This window comes from Diadema setosum, chromosome 5 (genome assembly GCF_964275005.1).
Source record: "Diadema setosum chromosome 5, eeDiaSeto1, whole genome shotgun sequence".
NCBI classification, from domain to species: Eukaryota; Metazoa; Echinodermata; class Echinoidea; order Diadematoida; family Diadematidae; genus Diadema; species Diadema setosum.
The window spans coordinates 43,234,240-43,252,537 of NC_092689.1; the positions used below are offsets into that span (position 1 = coordinate 43,234,240).

General features: G+C 38.7%; 1 long non-coding RNA gene across 4 annotated transcripts; it reads right to left on the reverse strand.

The window, feature by feature from the left end:
• Positions 1-306: 306 nt before the first annotated feature.
• Positions 307-13,003, reverse strand: LOC140228324 (uncharacterized). Of its 4 annotated transcripts, none has more exons than XR_011901234.1 (6): positions 12,839-13,003; positions 11,863-11,948; positions 11,006-11,097; positions 2,397-2,466; positions 1,110-1,227; positions 307-437 (listed from the first exon to the last, which is right to left on the reverse strand). It is a non-coding gene; the product is annotated as an uncharacterized lncRNA (long non-coding RNA). The 4 variants fall into 4 exon arrangements; XR_011901233.1 differs by having other exon boundaries at positions 11,812-11,948; XR_011901232.1 differs by lacking the exon at positions 2,397-2,466.
• Between the last annotated feature and the right edge of the window lie 5,295 nt (positions 13,004-18,298).

Here is an 18,298-nt window from a genome sequence, read left to right on the forward strand (position 1 = left end):
CATTGCATACTGTATGTGAAGATGAATGCTGCTACTGCATGTACTAATATACACAGCCAAGTATCTATAAAGACAATGGATAAATCTAATCAAATCAATACATGCATCATTATCTAATATTACAATCCGCACGACAAAGCATCTGACAGAAGATAGCTTGCTAAATGCACTAATGTTATCACTCGGCACAATGTAGCAAGGGCATAATATTACAATTATGTAAAGGAAGAACTTGACCAATATTAATAGAAATGTGTGTACAGTCATGGACAATAAAGGGAGCACTAACCTCTCTCCAGAAGACCCAGAGGATCCCCACGACGATGATGAGGGCAGACATGACTACATAAATAAGAAGAGGTCTGGTGATCATGGGGTCACGAACCTAACGAGGAGGCTTCCTTATTACATCCTTGTCCAATGGCTCCACTCCGAGACTGGACAGAGGAGTGGGGAGAGAATGAAACATTATCATACAGTAATGTGAACTACAGAATGCACAATTTTTTTTTTTTCATGTCAGTATTTGTTCATTATCCATCTTTGATAATACATGTATACACACTCTTTCTTTCTTTTTTTTAAAGAATGAACATATATTTGTCCTTTCTTCCAAATTAACAATAAAATCTGTAGCCATATAGACAGAAAGGATTTCTGGAAACAACATTAATGTGTAGAGTAGAAATAGTTGGCGTCCAGACTTTCCAATAAGAAGGGTCACAAAGAGAAGGAGAGTGGCATACAAATGAGACTTCGAAACACTGCTGATTTGAGAGGTATTGATTTTTACTTTTACAAAATTATTTCCCCCATGACTGAAGAATTATAATGGTACTCACTAAGATGCTGCTTTAGCCGATGAAAAGGTAAAATGAAATATTTTGAAACCAAAGCTTTAATGAGGTTCAAAGATATTTGCTTGAAGAAATTTGATTGATTGATTGATTGATTAATTGATTGATTGATTGACTGATTGATTGATTGTGAATCTTTATGCAGAGTGGCCTGATTAGACTGAATCAGAATAATGACTGCACTGCCGGCATAATTGCCCTACCCCTTCAGAATACTCTCAGACCTGCTGATGTGTGCACATTGTGGCTCACCCTTGAGCAGGTGGTCCTTCCATGATGACGTTGATCCAAAGGCTCTGCATGGCATTGAGTGGGTTGGGAAACCTCATGATGATGGATAGGGCTATCAGGGTCCAAGGCAGCTATGCTCCTACCAACACAGAGAAACAAACAAACAAACAAACTCATATGTTGCAATCTATCTTCATAGATCCTTCACTTCATACTTTTGCATTTAACCCATTAATGTGTCCATGCAAATTGGTCATTACGGGATAAGTTTTCATCAATAATTCAAATTTCAACTGATTTCTTGCAAAGTAGAAATCAATACATAATCTTATCACAATTTGTATTCATATTCGTTTCAATCAAATTACAAATGATTATAAATGATTACACATATTTACATCATTTGTTATTAAGGGGTCATTTTCAATAAGACTACGTTGTGCTTCTCATGATTTCTCCATTATCATATTTGACACAGTGCATTTTTGTTTGTTTGTTTGTGTTTTTAATACAGATTTTGTCAACCAATAATGAAAGTGAAAATAAATGAGATGAATGAATGAAATGGATGAATGAATAACGTTTGTTGGAGAATAAGCATCAACCCATTTTAATTCTTCCGTGAAAACACTGATTAGAGTCTTTAATGCCTATATTTGAATAATTATTCCACCATACAATTATTTTGAACGGAATGAAGTATACAATCTTTCATTTTTGGCATGCAGAACTCAATTGAAGCAAAAATAGTGAACGATTTTAAGCCAAACATTTTCGTGTGTACACTGTATTCCAATTTTGCAAATTTTGTGAGATCAAAGAGTCACAAAATCAAAATACATGTACATGCAAAAGTTCTTGTTTACACTGTATGCACTGTATGCATTGAATTCAAGTGGCATGCTGAACTAGAAATGTCGCTAAGGCGACTGGTATGCCTCCGCCATAATGCATGATTCTCCTAATAGGTCTACTGTACATGTGGACAATGTGTGATTACATTTTCACACAATTGGCAAAATATTAAAATAACAAGTTTGTCACAAATGTGTTGAATATTCACCTTCCTTGACCTAAGTTTGATTGGATGAATAGGAGAGCATGCATTTGGGGATTTAAGGACTTTAACTTGACTTTGCCCATTCATAAGTTTATGCATTGAGTACTTTTCAAGGTATGGAGAAAAAGTGCAATTTCTGTATTGAAAAGTACATTGTTACCATTTTCATCTGGCCTCTGACGGTAAAATTCATAGGATAATCACTGTCAGGCAGAACATGCATAAATATGTAGAAAGTTTCATGATACCTTGAGCCACTTCTGAGATATGGAGGAAAAAGTTAGTTCAGCACTTTCCCTTGATCTTTGACCTTTTGACCTTTAAGGCAAAAAAAAAAAAGAAAAGAAAAAGTTTCCAGAGAATCTCTATCAGGTTATACATGCATACACCAAGTGTAAAAAAAAAAAATAATCCCGCTGGCATTGCATAAATATGAGGGAAATAGTAAAATGTTGAAGTGTTGCCCTTTTCTTTGGCCCCTGACCTTTGACCCCATGAACCCTAAATTCTCTAGATAATCATTGTCAGTCAGTACATGTATATATGCTATGTTCCATGAAGATACCATGAACAATTTCCAAATTACGGACAAAAAAATATTGTTACTTGACCTTTTGACCTTTGACCTCATGACCCCAAACTTCCACCAGAGAATCTTAATTGGGTAATACATGTATACACCAAGTTTTAAGAAAATATCTTAAGGCATTGCATAGATATGTTGGAAATAGTGAAATTTTACGTATTTGACCTTGACCTTTTGACCTTTGATCTTGAGCATGTGCACCCAAAAGTTGATAGGCACAACTTCACCCCCTAATACACATACATGCCAAGTTTCATTAGGATACCTCAAAACGTTTTTTAGTTACGCTGTCCACAAAATTCATTACGGACGGAAGGACGGACGGACGGACAACCCGAAAACATAATGCCTCCGGCACCACTTCGTGGCGGAGGCATAAAAAAAAAGAAAAAAAAAAAGGCTGTCAGCTGTGATTCAAGAAAATTTCACACTGCAAATATTTCTTGCTTTAAAGTATGCACAAAACTACTTCCATTGGGGTGTAAGAACAACATTTTGTGTAAGTAGAGAATAGAGATTGTTAAGAATTGGGTGTGCACTTTTGATTATTGCAACACAAGATAGATACTCTAGAATCTACTTTTTGAAACAAAAATCTTTACAGTATCCTGTCTTCATTTCTTTCTGAATCTACAACTCCTCAAAGATTAGCTGATTGATGTAACTACTGTCATGCACCAACAGAACACCCGTCAGCACCGACATAACATCTGTCATACACCGACAAAACATTCTTGGATCAGCACCGAATGACTGCAACTGTTCACGCCATGTTTGCCAACTCCAACTCTCATGTCCCGAATGGACACTTTTATTCCACCCCACCCTGGTTTCACCAAGGCACATCACGGTTCTCTGTCACACCTCCCCCCAACAAGAGGAAAGTTATGAATGTAACTTTTCGACTATAAACACCTTCGTTGTAAGGCTTGCTTCACTGTTCTTGCTTACTATTCAGCTTACACGATTACAAACTCAAATAGTTTTGTGTTGTTTTCTCACAACCTCACCTAGCATACTACACTTATGATTACTGATTTTGAGCCATATCAGAATCAGTTAAGTCCGGCATCATATTGTCCACTTTTAGAGCAATATATGAAAACTTGACAAGCCCCCCTACAAAACATGTAAATACACAAATCACGCAATGTGTCTACAGTAATACACATGTGAAACTGTTTTTTCAACGGGTGCACATACGGGTGCACATAATCTGGAAAGATTACACCACACGTAATCAATCATTTCTCCAGTAGTATCAATATTTTGACTGAGACTGTGCTTTCTGGTAGTCTCGACTGTAATTATATCCTCACATACTTGACCAATAAACTTACATAACTTCAGGCATGAATAGTATTTTGTTTTTGGTAACACATACACTTCATCTTTAAATGTGGAAACCAAAAATACACTTTCTTCACGAAATTGTTCTGACTGTTGCAAAGATATGTCTGTTTTTCCAACACAAACTTTCACTGGAGTTTCACTGAATGTGGTAACAGCACACATTTCTTGATTATAATAAAATCGTATTTAAACACGTCAACACACGTGTACATCTACTCCATGTACTTGCTAATACATCTTATACTTATGTCAACTCTTCGTCATAAGTTAGCCAAAACAACAACAAAATTTTAACCACCGGACATCTCTTTTTGTCCTTTCACACATATGCACTGTCACGCGATAAGATGTTGTAATATATGTGCAAACTCTGGAAAATATCGAGATCATACTCGACACACAAATGTGACGCTGTCACTCTGTAACGAAATACATTGTACATATAAGTTGTTAATTTACAAAAGTGACATTATACCTTGGCTTCTTGATGCCTCACTGTCACTCAACACTTTTTCATTTATACAAAACAACACAAATTCTTGTGTTTTAACACCAATCGGTTGACATAATTATGACTCATAATTTGATCAACAGTTTTCCTGTGACTGGCCGGTTGTGTTTTGCTATACTGTTTTTGCATTTGCTAGTAACGTATCGGTATACATACAAATCTGAATCTTTTGACTCTTTGGGATACATTGAATGAAATCAGAATATAAGTGTGCAACTGAAGCACAACTTTCACCGTAATCTTACACACCACAGATATTGTATCCTGGCGCTTCCTGTAATGTTGGGTTTTCAAAATATCATATAATGCTTGGCTCGTAACACATCATGAAAATTTCAAGCGATGTCTTCATATAAAGACAGAATATTGTGTACTAGTACTTTCTCATACTTCCTAGCATCACTCACATTATACTGTTTTCGTTTGAAACAAATATGATTAACATAAATACAATTTCTTCCTTCACAAATCCTTGGGAAAGGAAGAAAACTGAACGAAAATACATAAACACATGTATACTTTGTCATATACAAAAAAAAATCAACATCAGTTTCTTGTCTGGTTTGAGTCCTGTTTGAAATGTTCAGCTTGATGTAGGTTTCACTGTAGATTTGATATAATTATCGTTCGGCAACATTATCAGCGCGTGCACAGTTTCAAACTCGCGACAAAGCGTCTGCTAATTTGTTGTCCTTTCCTGCTATGTGCACAATTCTCAGTGGGTACGGCTGGAGAATCAAATTCCAACGGAAGAGACGCTGATTTTTGTGCTTGAAGCGTTCTAAGAATGTCAATGGGTTATGGTCAGTGTACACCACGATGTCTCTTCCACCGTCCAAATACGCTTCGAAATGTTGCACGGCTAAAACGACACTGAGGCATTCCTTCTCCACAGTTGAATACTTTTGCTGATGGCGATTCAGTTTTTTGGAGAAGAAACACACGGGTTTGCTGTGTCCGTTGTCGTCATCCTGAAGTAGCACGGCTCCTACTCCTCGGTCACTAGCATCCGTAGCTAGCTGGAAGCTTCTCTCGAAGTTTGGTGCGATAAGCACGGGATCGTTCATGAGGACGGCCTTCAGCTTCTGGAACGCATCCTGGCAGCTCGCCGACCACTGGAACGTTGTACCCTTTTTCAACAGGTCCGTCAAGGGCACCACCAGGTGACTGAAGTTGGGGACGAATCTCCGGTAGAATCCGCACATTCCCAAGAAGCGCTGAAGCTCCCGTTTCGATGACGGCACTGGGAAGTCCACGATGGCTCGGACCTTAGCATCTCGTGGTGCGACGCTACCTCGGCCTACCTTGTGACCTAGGTAAGTCACACAAGCTTTCCCGAACTCGCATTTGGCCAGATTCACCACGAGTCCTGCATGTGACAACCTCTGGAACAGCTCTCGAAGATGAGCAACATGCTCCTCCCACGTATTGCTGAAAACCAACACATCGTCTATATAGACAACACAGTTATCATGACCAGCAATAACTCGATTCATCATCCGTTGAAAAGTTGCGGGGGAATTTTTCATCCCGAAGGGCATGACACGACACTGGTATAACCCGGAGGGTGTGACAAACGCCGAGATCTCTCTTGCATCTTTGTCTAATGGCACCTGCCAATACCCTTTCATCAAATCCAATTTGCTGACATACTCAGCACTTCCTACCCGATCAATACATTCCTCAATCAAAGGAAGCGGAAACGAATCAGTCTTGGTTATGGTATTGACCTTCCTGTAATCGATACAAAACCTGGACGTTCCGTCTGCCTTTGGGACTAGCACTACTGGGGAACTCCAGTTTGAGTTACTAGGCTCTATGATTCCATTTGCAAGCATGAAATCTATCTCCCTATCCACCTGTTCTCTCTTAGCAGGATGAATCCGATATGGATGCTGCTTAATGGGTGCATTTTCACCAACATCTACTGTATGAACAGTGTCTTTTGCACAGCCCAATTTATCACTGCAAACCTCCGGAAATTCCTGGAAGATGTCGACAACATCTTGCCTCTCCGAATCAGACAAATGACTGAGCAGTAACTCTGGATTTTCTAGTGCCTTCGAGTTCTCTACTCGCGGAATCATTCCTGACTTGAAACTCGCACTCTGAGAATCTGGAGCATCAGGTTCAAACTCTTCTGCACTTTTCTCAGCACTGTGTAGGACACTCTCACTCACAACTGCACCTACATCTTCTACACGTTCATGGTATTTCTTCAACATATTCACGTGACAAACTCTCTTGGTTTTTCTACGATCAGGCATGCTCACCACATAAGTCTCCTTCCCAAGCTTCCTCTCTACTACATAGGGACCACTGAATTTAGCCTTCAATGCATCTCCTGGCAATGGAAGTAGAACCAAGACTTTGTCTCCAACCTCAAACACACGACTCTTTGCCTTTCGGTCAAAGATTTCCTTCATTGTCTGTTGCGAAGACTTCAAGTGTTCTCTCGCCACTTCATTCGCTCTCACAAGACGCTCTCTGAACATGGAAATGTAGTCTAAGGCATTGGAATCCTTGTCTTCCTCATCAGACAACAGCTGCTCTTTCACAACTTTCAGGGGCCCTCTTGGCTCATGCCCAAACACCAACTCAAAGGGAGAGAATCCAGTGGATTCATTAGGCACTTCACGAGCAGCGAAGAGAAGAAAAGGGATCCCTTTATCCCAGTCCCTGGGATTATCCTGACAGTAGACCTTCAACATCGTCTTTAGAGTCTGATGGTACCTTTCTAAGGCCCCCTGTGATTGCGGGTGATATGCAGACGACTTGATCTGTTGAATACCAAGCTGGTACATCAACTCCTGAAAGACACGAGACATGAAATTGCTACCTTGATCCGACTGTATTTCTTTTGGTAGCCCATACCTAGTAAAGAAAGTCAACAAGGCATCCAGAACTGACTTAGCAGTTATGCTCCTCAACGGAAATGCTTCTGCGTATCTCGTGGAAACATCCATCACAGTCAATAAATACTGACATCCTGACTTGGACTTCGGCAATGGACCAACGCAATCTACCATCACACGGCTAAATGGCTCCTCAAAAGCCGGAATAGGAATCAACGGCGCAGGTCTAATGGCATGTTGTGGTTTTCCTACCACTTGACATTTATGACACGTTCGACAAAATTCAGACACATCCTTTCTCATCTTGGGCCAGAAAAAGTGAGTTCTGATTCTACACAAAGTCTTCTTGACACCCATGTGTCCGGCCATTGGAATTTCATGTGCAAGACGTAGAATTTCCTTTCGATACGGCGGAGGAACAACTATCTGGTCGACAACCGTCCAGTCCTCATCTGCGGGACGATCTGGAGGACGCCATTTCCTCATCAAAACACCAGACTTTACATAGAAACATTCTGGCACTCCCTTCGCCTCATTTATAGTCAATGCACCCTCTCTCAACTTCAACAACTCCTCATCTTCCATCTGTGCTTTGATTAAAGCTGGCTGACTGAACACACCTTCCTCCCAACTTTGTTCTCTTTCACCTTCACTAGTCACCTTTCCAAAGAATGTGTCATCAAGAGAAATATCACTTTCAGACTCCTTTCTCTCACGCTCAGCTTCACTTGCTCGAAACCTTGTGATAGCACATGTTGGAAATACTTCTGGAAATTCATCGACAAGTTTTTCAGTTTCCTGCTCGTACACTGGGACTTCAGAAACAACCGGAAGGACACTCACTCGACCTCCTGCAAGGTCATTACCAAGCAAAAAGGAAACTCCCTCCATAGGGAGAAATGGAACAATTCCCACAATCACTTCCCCTGAAATCAGTCCACTATCCAAATTCACTCGGAAAAGAGGGACCGCCTGCGTTCCTCCATTGACATCATGTATCAGTACTTTCCTACCCGTGTTACAGTCTATGGGCATACTCTTCACATCTCCTACCATGAGGGACTGTGTAGCTCCAGTATCACGAAGGATGACAACCGGTACTCTAAATTCAGCAATGGTTACTGTACCCTTGGAAATGAAGTCTTTGTACTTTTCATCTACACGACCACTTGAACATGTATCTGTCATTTTTGAGACACTGCTTTTCACATTTGGATGACGCTGTTCATCACTTACACTTGACTTAACAAAACCATTGGTGGCTGTCTGGTTCGGTTTCTCTTTTGTTTCAGCATCTGAACTGTTCTGTGTACGTGTGTCTGCATGGACTAAACCATGTGTTGCTCTTTGCTTTTGTTTTTCTTTTGCTTCATTTTGTTCCAGCAATCGCCTACATTCAGACTTAATGTGACCTGTTTTCCCACAGAAAAAGCATCTCACTTCTTTGTATTGAGGCCGTGGCGATTTTGGGCGCTCTTTCTGTGATTCAGTCTTTACTTTATCCCTGCGTTCACTATGACTACTGTGCCACTTTTGAGTGTCAGGTTTTTTCACCTGATCAAATTTCCTCTTTCCCTCAGGACTTTTTGTTTTCACCTTATGTGTCAACTCATACTGGTCAGCTGTGACTGCTGCACTCTTTACATCATGCACTCTTCGATCTTCCAAATATGTTCTCAAATCTGGAGGTGTCGATTTCTTGAACTCCTCCATCAACACTATCTCTCTCAAATTGTCATAAGTGAGATCTACTTTCATTGATCGAACCCATCGATCAAACATAATTTCTTTTTCTCTCTGAAACTCTACGTAGGTCTGTCTCGAACCTCTCCTATATCCTCGAAACTTTTGCCTGTAAGCTTCTGGGACTAACTGATAGGCAAGAAGGACTGCTTCCTTAACTGTGTCATAGTTATTTGCCTCCTCATCCGAGAGAGCAGACACTACTGAATGTGCCTTGCCTGTGAGCTTTTGTTGTACTATCATAGACCAATATTTCTTCTCCCACTCCAAATTCCTGGCTATTCTCTCAAAGGAGAAAAAGAAAGAGTCTACATCCTCTTCATCAAAGCGGGGGACTGTGTTCGCCATTTTTGCAATGTCGGGCGTCTTTGGTCTCGACATAGTAACATTAGGCCTATCTCCTGGGACGCTACTGGCCTGGGCCTGGGTCAACTCAATTTGACGTTGCATTAACTCTTGTTCGAGTCTCAGATTTTCTGCCTTCATTTTTTCTTTTTCTAACTCCAATCTAGCCAGTTCTAGTTGTGTGGAATCTACCCTCATCTCACTAGGTCTAGTAATACATGTGGTAGTAGTACTTGAAGCAGTTTTTCTACCAGCACTCTCAATCTCATCTGTACTCTCACTGTGGTCTGTGTGTTCATTTTCTACACCACCCAGTTCAAGCTTCTTCACCAGAACTGCAAAGATTTCTTTCTTTCGACTACACTCTCTGATATCAGCATCTACATGAGTTGCAACCTCAATCAATTGGGCTTTCACTAACCCTCTCAATCTACCAAGAGTGACGTCTTTCACAAACTCTGCAGCATCGAACTTGGCTGCCATGATTATTCACATCTAGCTTTCCGACTAGATTTCAAGACTACGTCGCTAACGCAACTTCCTACAGTACACTCCACTGCGTACCGAACTACGAGAATAGTCTAAGCAATTCAGACCTGACAAACACTCGTATATCTCGAGGCCAATTTCCTCGTAAAGCCACATCTAACGATGCTAATCCAAATAACCAGAAAGTGACACACTAATCTGATAGAATGACATAAAGGAAACGATAATACGTACCCTTCCTTCCCAGCAATCAATGCTGCAACCCTGGTATTCAGCTAGCGAGAAGACCAGTACAAGTGCACAAAACATACTCATCGCATCGCTTCGCGAATCGCACTTCCATTCACAACCACTGCTAACGCAGCCCCATTACACATACCGTGCAATGTCACGCAGTATACAATACCGCTACGAACAGTACGAACGACACTGTTACGTTCGCTACCCTGTGTACACATCTCACATGAGTGCGAACACTACACATACATGCTTCCAGCGGGCATCAATACTTACAACGATGTACCAAACACCGAAATAACTACCCAAAAGACAGCTTGTTTGTATGTTCATTTCCCGGACATGTTCCCCACATGTCATGCACCAACAGAACACCCGTCAGCACCGACATAACATCTGTCATACACCGACAAAACATTCTTGGATCAGCACCGAATGACTGCAACTGTTCACGCCATGTTTGCCAACTCCAACTCTCATGTCCCGAATGGACACTTTTATTCCACCCCACCCTGGTTTCACCAAGGCACATCACGGTTCTCTGTCACACTACCTTTATGAGGGTCGTAAAATTTTGATATACACTGATCAGGATCCTCTGATAAAATAGTTATCGCAGCACAAGCATGGCTCCTGTAAGCAATATGTTGATTAAACAGAATTTCCCCACTAGTTAAAGTCAGGGTTAACCACTCTGGAATTGGACTCCAGCTATCACTGGGGTAACATGACTCTCACCTGGTATAGCCATTGAAGACAGCTGCTCTGGTTTGTCCAAAAGATCCACATTCTCTCGACGGAAAGACTTTGACTTGGCACCAGCAAAGTTCCTGAAAGAATACAAGACAAGCTTATCAACAAAGAACATGATACATGTACTACAAAATACCACAAATCATAAGCAATTACATCTGGTACAGAAATCCTATGACCCACCAAACAAACAAATAAGCACAAACTACAATAACAGTGAACACATTCTGAACAAGACACTTTTTTTTTCTTTTAATACTGCACAATTTATTCTGACAAATGATGTATGGAATTGCGACTGATTGACAAATTGCCCCACATCGACGTAAATAAGCACTGAATTGATCAGTGTTTTAGTAGTAGCCATGATAAAAAATCATGGGCGTACATACTCGAGCAGGATTCGAACCTACGACCTCCTGATCACCGGACAGGCGTCATCTCCACTAGACCACCGAGCTTTCGCCCGACAGCAAGTGTTGGTTCTAATCCTTTTAGCATGCAGCGGGTACTGCTTTGTTATTCAAATTCATGAAATTCTTCCGTCGAGATGTTTTCATTGCGACTGATTGACAAATTGCCCCACATCGACGTAAATACCATGGCTACTACTAAAACACTGATCAATTCAGTGCTTATTTACGTCGATGTGGGGCAATTTGTCAATCAGTCGCAATGAAAACATCTCGACGGAAGAATTTCATGAATTTGAAGAAGTATGGAATTGTTTGCTTGATTTTCTTCTGAACTTAATAATCTATGCTTTATAATAAGGAGCTACAGTGTCAAACCTTGGCAAAACCATCACTGGATCAATAGAGATCAACACAAAGTGACTCCACGTCTTCCAGTCCTCTTCTGTTTCCCAGATCTCGTAGACGGCATAGTTACAGGTCCCCTCATGGCCTCAAACATTCTCACACTGTAGCTGCCATTGTGTATTAGTGGAAACAACAGAAATACAATGCATGACATTACTGGGTAAATACTGTATACCTTTTGGAACATAATTTTATCAACATATAATAAACTTGATGTTGAAAAGATGAACTGAAATGTTTCCAATTAGTACCATATTGATGTACCAGTACTTGTTTCAGGTTTCTCTAGGTACTGCTATTACAGTTTGCCTACAATATATTTAGAGGCATATATATTGTAATTCTGCAAGGGGGAAAGCAATGATAAATGATGATGATGATGATGATGATAATCATGACTAGAAACATCATTTTCATTATTCAAGTAATAACAACAGTGATAATTCATCATGAAAATTTTATTATGATCACTACCATCACTACTTTATTATTCCTAATATTACTAGCTTTGAAAAAACACACCAAATCACTATATTCCAAGTTTATCACAAAAGTAAAAAACATTCACAATGGGGCATAAAGTCTTGACTTCCTAAACTTCATCTTTGAAACTTTAGTTTCAACACACACACACACACACACACACACACGCACACACACACAAATAAATAACAATAAAGAGGTAAAATTTGAACAACAATTTTCAAACAGTACAAGTACTTGACTAAGTTAGTACTTGACTGGATTAGGCATCCAGAATTCTGCTCTGTTGAAAGATAGGGATGGCTGTTTATATCTATATCCTCTGAGAATTGTTCATTCAGCTTATTCAATCTCATAACTTTCCATAAGAAACATCACATTCATAGAAGAAAAAAAAAGAAATAAAGTCAATTTTCCTCACTCTGTGATTAGTATAATATTACTGAAGCACTTTCCATTCAAAATATCACACCAGTGGGAATCTAGCAATGATCATGAGGACACGATGTCTTACCTCACACATCCATCATCTCTTCCTGCTGCATCAACGTATGTCCTCAGGTTGTCACGGAAACTTCATATTCTTTTCCTCCTGTACGGCGAACTACCTGCCGACAATGAATGCCTGTGGAGAGTAATCGTGATCGCGTGAATAACTGCAGTCAGCAACGCGCTGTCGTAATGATACTGACCTGTGTGACAGTAACTCTAATTGTTAGTCTCATGGGGGGGGGGGGGGGAAGAACAACTAGCAATCTATATTTCATGATGAGTTACACATATTACTCCAGGTTAGAAGGCATATAACCTTGTTTTTTATGATGTCTATGATGGTCCCCCTTATTTAAAAGCCACCGTAATGTGTAAACGTTAACATTAGACAGCGTAAGCTGTGAGCGCGAGCAGAAACAACCACAACTAAGTCAACGTTGAATTCAATGCTTCCCCATGTCTCATTTAATTCAAATTTATGTGAGTGACTGGAAATGAGATACTAAGGAATCCCTGAAATTTTGGTGGAATTTGGTAGAGTGAAATTTGAGGTATATCTTCTTGCCTCTTAGATACGATATTGGCTTAGGCCTACTGCCAATACTGCATTACCATTTTACTACCGCCGGAATCTGTCTCTAAGAAGCCCATGACCGACGGCAACGAGAAGAGACAGATCTCAGACAAATTTCAATGGTCGCGCTCTGTCCACACGTAGTGCTCCTCTACAAGTTAGCGTGGATATGTCTTCCTGGACATTTTGCTGACTAAACCATACAGATACAGATCTCATCGGTCTACGACAGTTTACCAACCTGGGGTTGCTGAGGCTGAGCCCGTATCCGTAGTGCCGGTGCGGTGCCGGTGGTTGAGCCTGAGCCTATATTAACAGCCTCAGGCTGTGGTCTTGCCCTTGGCCTGCTTGATGTTTGGGTTGGAGACCGGATCGTCATGGCAGGCGCTGCCGTAACTATACACAGCCCAGTCGCTGTACGTAGGATATTCGCACAGCGTACCTCCGTCTGGTCGGGCTATTCGTAAACGCTGCCGCTGATGTAACCCCCGCCCGGGGCGGCCGGGCGCTGTACCAGTAACGTGTTGGGGTCGCTGCTGCGGTTACCGCTGATGTTGCTCTGCTCGTGCTAACTTAGTCTCCAAGTATGTCCACGACCGGGCGACCTGATCCCGATCGATCTCGCGCTCGTCATCTCACTGGCAATGGCGGAGCTGAATCTCTTGCATAACGCCATCGAGATCGTTCCTACTCCCACTTTCAGAAGAGACAGACATCGAAATCGCTAAATATGCTTTGTATAATAGCGCGCGTACCACGCGAGCGTCTAGCTCTCACCGCGCGGTATACGGGCTAGCAAGCAAGCGCGGATGTGCATGCGCAAGCAATTTGCAAATTGATGGTGTATACCACAGTGTACACGCAACGACACGTGCAGCGTAAGCTTGCGCTGCGCTGTATTGTCATCGAATGACTTTTTATTTTCATGGAATGATTTTTTGTTCATCGAATGGTTTTTTGTTCATCGAATGATTTCTTGTCGTAAGTATAGAACGCCATGTCAAATATATCTTGGGTCTAATATATTTTTGGTGAAATATATATATTTTTTTGTCGAATATGTTTTGGTCAAATATGATTTTTGGTCAAATATATTTTTTGTCAAATATATTTTGGGTCAAACATAGTTTGTGTCAAATATATTTTTGATCAAATATATTTTTGTGAAATATATTTTTGGTGAAACATATATATTTTTGTCAAATATATATTTTGTCGAATATATTTCGGTCAAACCTTCATATTTTCTTTTCAAATATATATTTTGTTTGAATATATATTTTATGAAATATATATTTTATCGAACATATTTTTGTGGAATGAAATTTAAATTGATGAAATGGTTTTTTAGTTGGTGTCGAACATAAATATTTGATTCCCCTCTGGCGCGCCATAGAAGTCAACAATATCAATTATCGCTAGGGCCTATATACATTATTTGATTTTCTTACCTATATAGTATAATCTTTTCCCTTTTTATTTCTTGGTAGGGAAAACCATAGGGAAAGATACTAAGATTGTAGGATCTACTGTATATACAATCGTATTTCCAGCATGTCCATTTTGATAAGTGATGATGATTCTAAAGAATTACAGTTATCATATAATATGGTGATTATTATCGATGATGTTACATGTATTATATAGTAATTAAATAATTATTTTCATGATATGCATGATAATCAACTTTTATTTAAGAACACTATACCACGTAAACACCTAGTCACGCGTTGTGATGGACTGGTGTAGCTTATAATACCCACATCAATCTATACGCAATGCATTTATGTACCTTTTTATTTCTTACCGTATGTTTAAACACGAGGCTATTCATTGCTGTTTCACCGTTGTTTATACACAGATTTGAAATTTGCTCGTCAGCTGCGGTCTGTATCTACTCTTTTTTTTTTTGGAAAGTACGGCATGTTATATACAACTACTGCTCTGTGTAAATCAAGTACATTGTAAATGTATAGAATAGAATACAGGTTAATTCCGAATGGATTAATGATGCTTAAAGGGGAAGTCCACTTTAAGAATAAGTTTGAATCGAATATTGGAACTGGATAATAAAAGTTTGACCAAATTACGATTAAATGCGAGAAAGTTATTAAATATTGACGGTTTGACAAATCAAACAGAAATCGACAACTCCACGATGTAACATGGTAGCTCACCTTCCATTTACCTTGTGCATAAAATTCACTGAAATGTTAATTTTTTCCCTTATTGTTGATAGATTATATTTTTCCATGCAGAAGTTCTTCTAAAATGAAATGATTGTATTAATAATAATGATAATAATGATAATAATAATAATAATATAATAATAATAATAATAATAATAATAATAATAATAATAATAATTATAATAATAATAATAATAATTACAATAATAATAATAATAATATAATAATAATAATAATAATAATTATAATAATAATAATAATAATGATAATAATAATAGTGGTCATTGCATTTATATGGCGCTTTATACAAATTGTACGTGCGTTTCTAAGCGCACTGGTGGTATTTACGTGAGAAAACTAGTAAACACGATAACATAAGGACAATGCAAAACCAAAGTGACAATAAAAAATAAAATAAAAAAGAATACATAAAATTTGATGCAATAATCAATAACTAACTGTGTGCGCAATACAACTGACTAAAAAGATAAGGTTTTGAGAAGAATTTGAATGATTCAATACTTGAGACATTCTGAATATAAAGAGGGAGTTGTATTTCAAAGGGTGGGGCAATTAAAGGTACATGTATGATTGGAAATTTACTTGATGGGAAACTTTGTATATTTTTATAGTGTAGGGCTTACAGAGCAAATAGTAGATCGCGTGTGACATCACGAAATTTCCCATTTTTATTTCATTGATCATAACTTGAAAAGATCATAATTTTCTTAGTTTAGATCAAAATTTGCTCAAAGTTTGACTGTCCAATTCCTGCGGTTTATTTTGTTTTGTTTTGTGTTTTGTTTCTATTCACACAAACTAATTTTCAGGGTGGACTTCCCCTGTAAGGACTTTATGAAGAAAGTCTCGAATGATAACCTGGAGCTGCAAATTACCTTTCACTGGTTATACCGCAAAACATTTTCATGTTCATTTTTTCCCTCTTGTTCAGAATATATTTGGCTGTCATTGAATGCGACTGTGAGTTTTTGTGAATTGCGATTTTTTTTAATTATTATTATTATTATTATTGTATACATGTAAGTTCAATTTGATGTTCGGCAGTCTGCTGTGTATTTTGGTGTTTTATTTTGTGTTTAGAAATAAAAGTGAATGGTTGTAATCTCTGAAAATAGAGAAAACAAGAGAGTAATCCTCTGGATTTTGTTTTCCAAACAAGACATAATATTATTGTAATTGTGTATGTGTTACATTCTATGTTATGTTGGTATACATTTATATACATGCATATGTATGTACATATATATATATATATATATATATATATATATTTATTTATTATATACTAGTATTCAATTATTCATTTATAAACGTGTGTGCGTGTGTGTGTGCGTGTAAAAACTGATATCGTAAGAATGGTCCGTTTCAGGCACGTTTGTTTACATTCGGGTTACATGCGCATTACCTGTGTTGGCGTGAGTGGTGAGGAGTGTTTCTGTTCAACTTTTTCATCGGACATTGCTCGAATGTGCGTGCGTAAACTTGAGCTGCGTGCCCCCATCGGTCTTCAGTGCTAAACATAGCGATGGATAGAATATATACAAGCAGACAGGGCATCACATTCCACTACATGCAATGACATGTAACTACATTCACATTGGCGCAGAAGGTTGATGAATCTCGTACAGTGGACTCCCGTTATAATGAAGTCATCGAGACCGGCAGTTTTCTTTCGTTATAACCGAACAAATGAATAAGGAGAACACATACAGCGAATAATTTTGCGGCCTGAATTTTTACTTCGTTGTAACCGGAATTTCGTTATAACCGTTTTCGTTGTAATGGGAATGCACTGTATATGATTATTTAAGATTGGACAGTGTGAATTGGCACCCTTTGAAAACAAAGGCCCGCAGGGGTAATGCGATGATTCGTGTTAAAATGCTTAGCGCACGATTGAAATCGATGAAAGGTTAAACTATATACAGCGTAGAAATTCTTGATATTTTGGGTCTGTGAAAGAATGTTCTGGAATGGAAAAAAAAAACACCCTAAATAGTTTGAAAACTGATGATCCTGGAAACGACGACGCAGCTATTTTCAGTGAATATTAATCAAGATTGCTATATTAACTCATTGACTGACCTAGATTGCTATATTAACTCATTGACTGACCTTGAGCGTATAGGCCTACTTCGGAAAGATATCCAATTTAATGCATCGAAAAGAGAACATTTACCGAAAATGTCATTTTACCACTAGTTTTCATGAAATAAGACAAAGCGCCATATCAATGATTATTTTACCATGACTCTGATAGCATATTATGAACATGTATTTTCTTCATTGTAAGATTTCCCATAAGAAAATGTTCGACAATATTGTCATGTGTGTACATTTGAATATAAATGTATTGTTTACATTTTGTGAAATACAGTCTCGCCTAGGTCTAATCCAAAGAAAATCATTCGACTTATGTGAATTTCGACTAACACAATATAATTTACACATACTAAGTATTTGTCTCTATTACACTTTGGATATAACTTATCTTCGACTAAGCAAATTTTACGAATTATACGATCTCTCAGGCGAAGTTGACTAGATCTTTATATTTTACCCTGCATATCTTGTTACGGTGAATGAGCCTAATGAATACTCTTTTCGACACAGTTTTCCTTATTTCCATTCTTGTACAAGCTTTGCATTAACGGTATTGTTTACCTTTGGAAGCAGTGATTTAAGAAGTGTTCAAGAT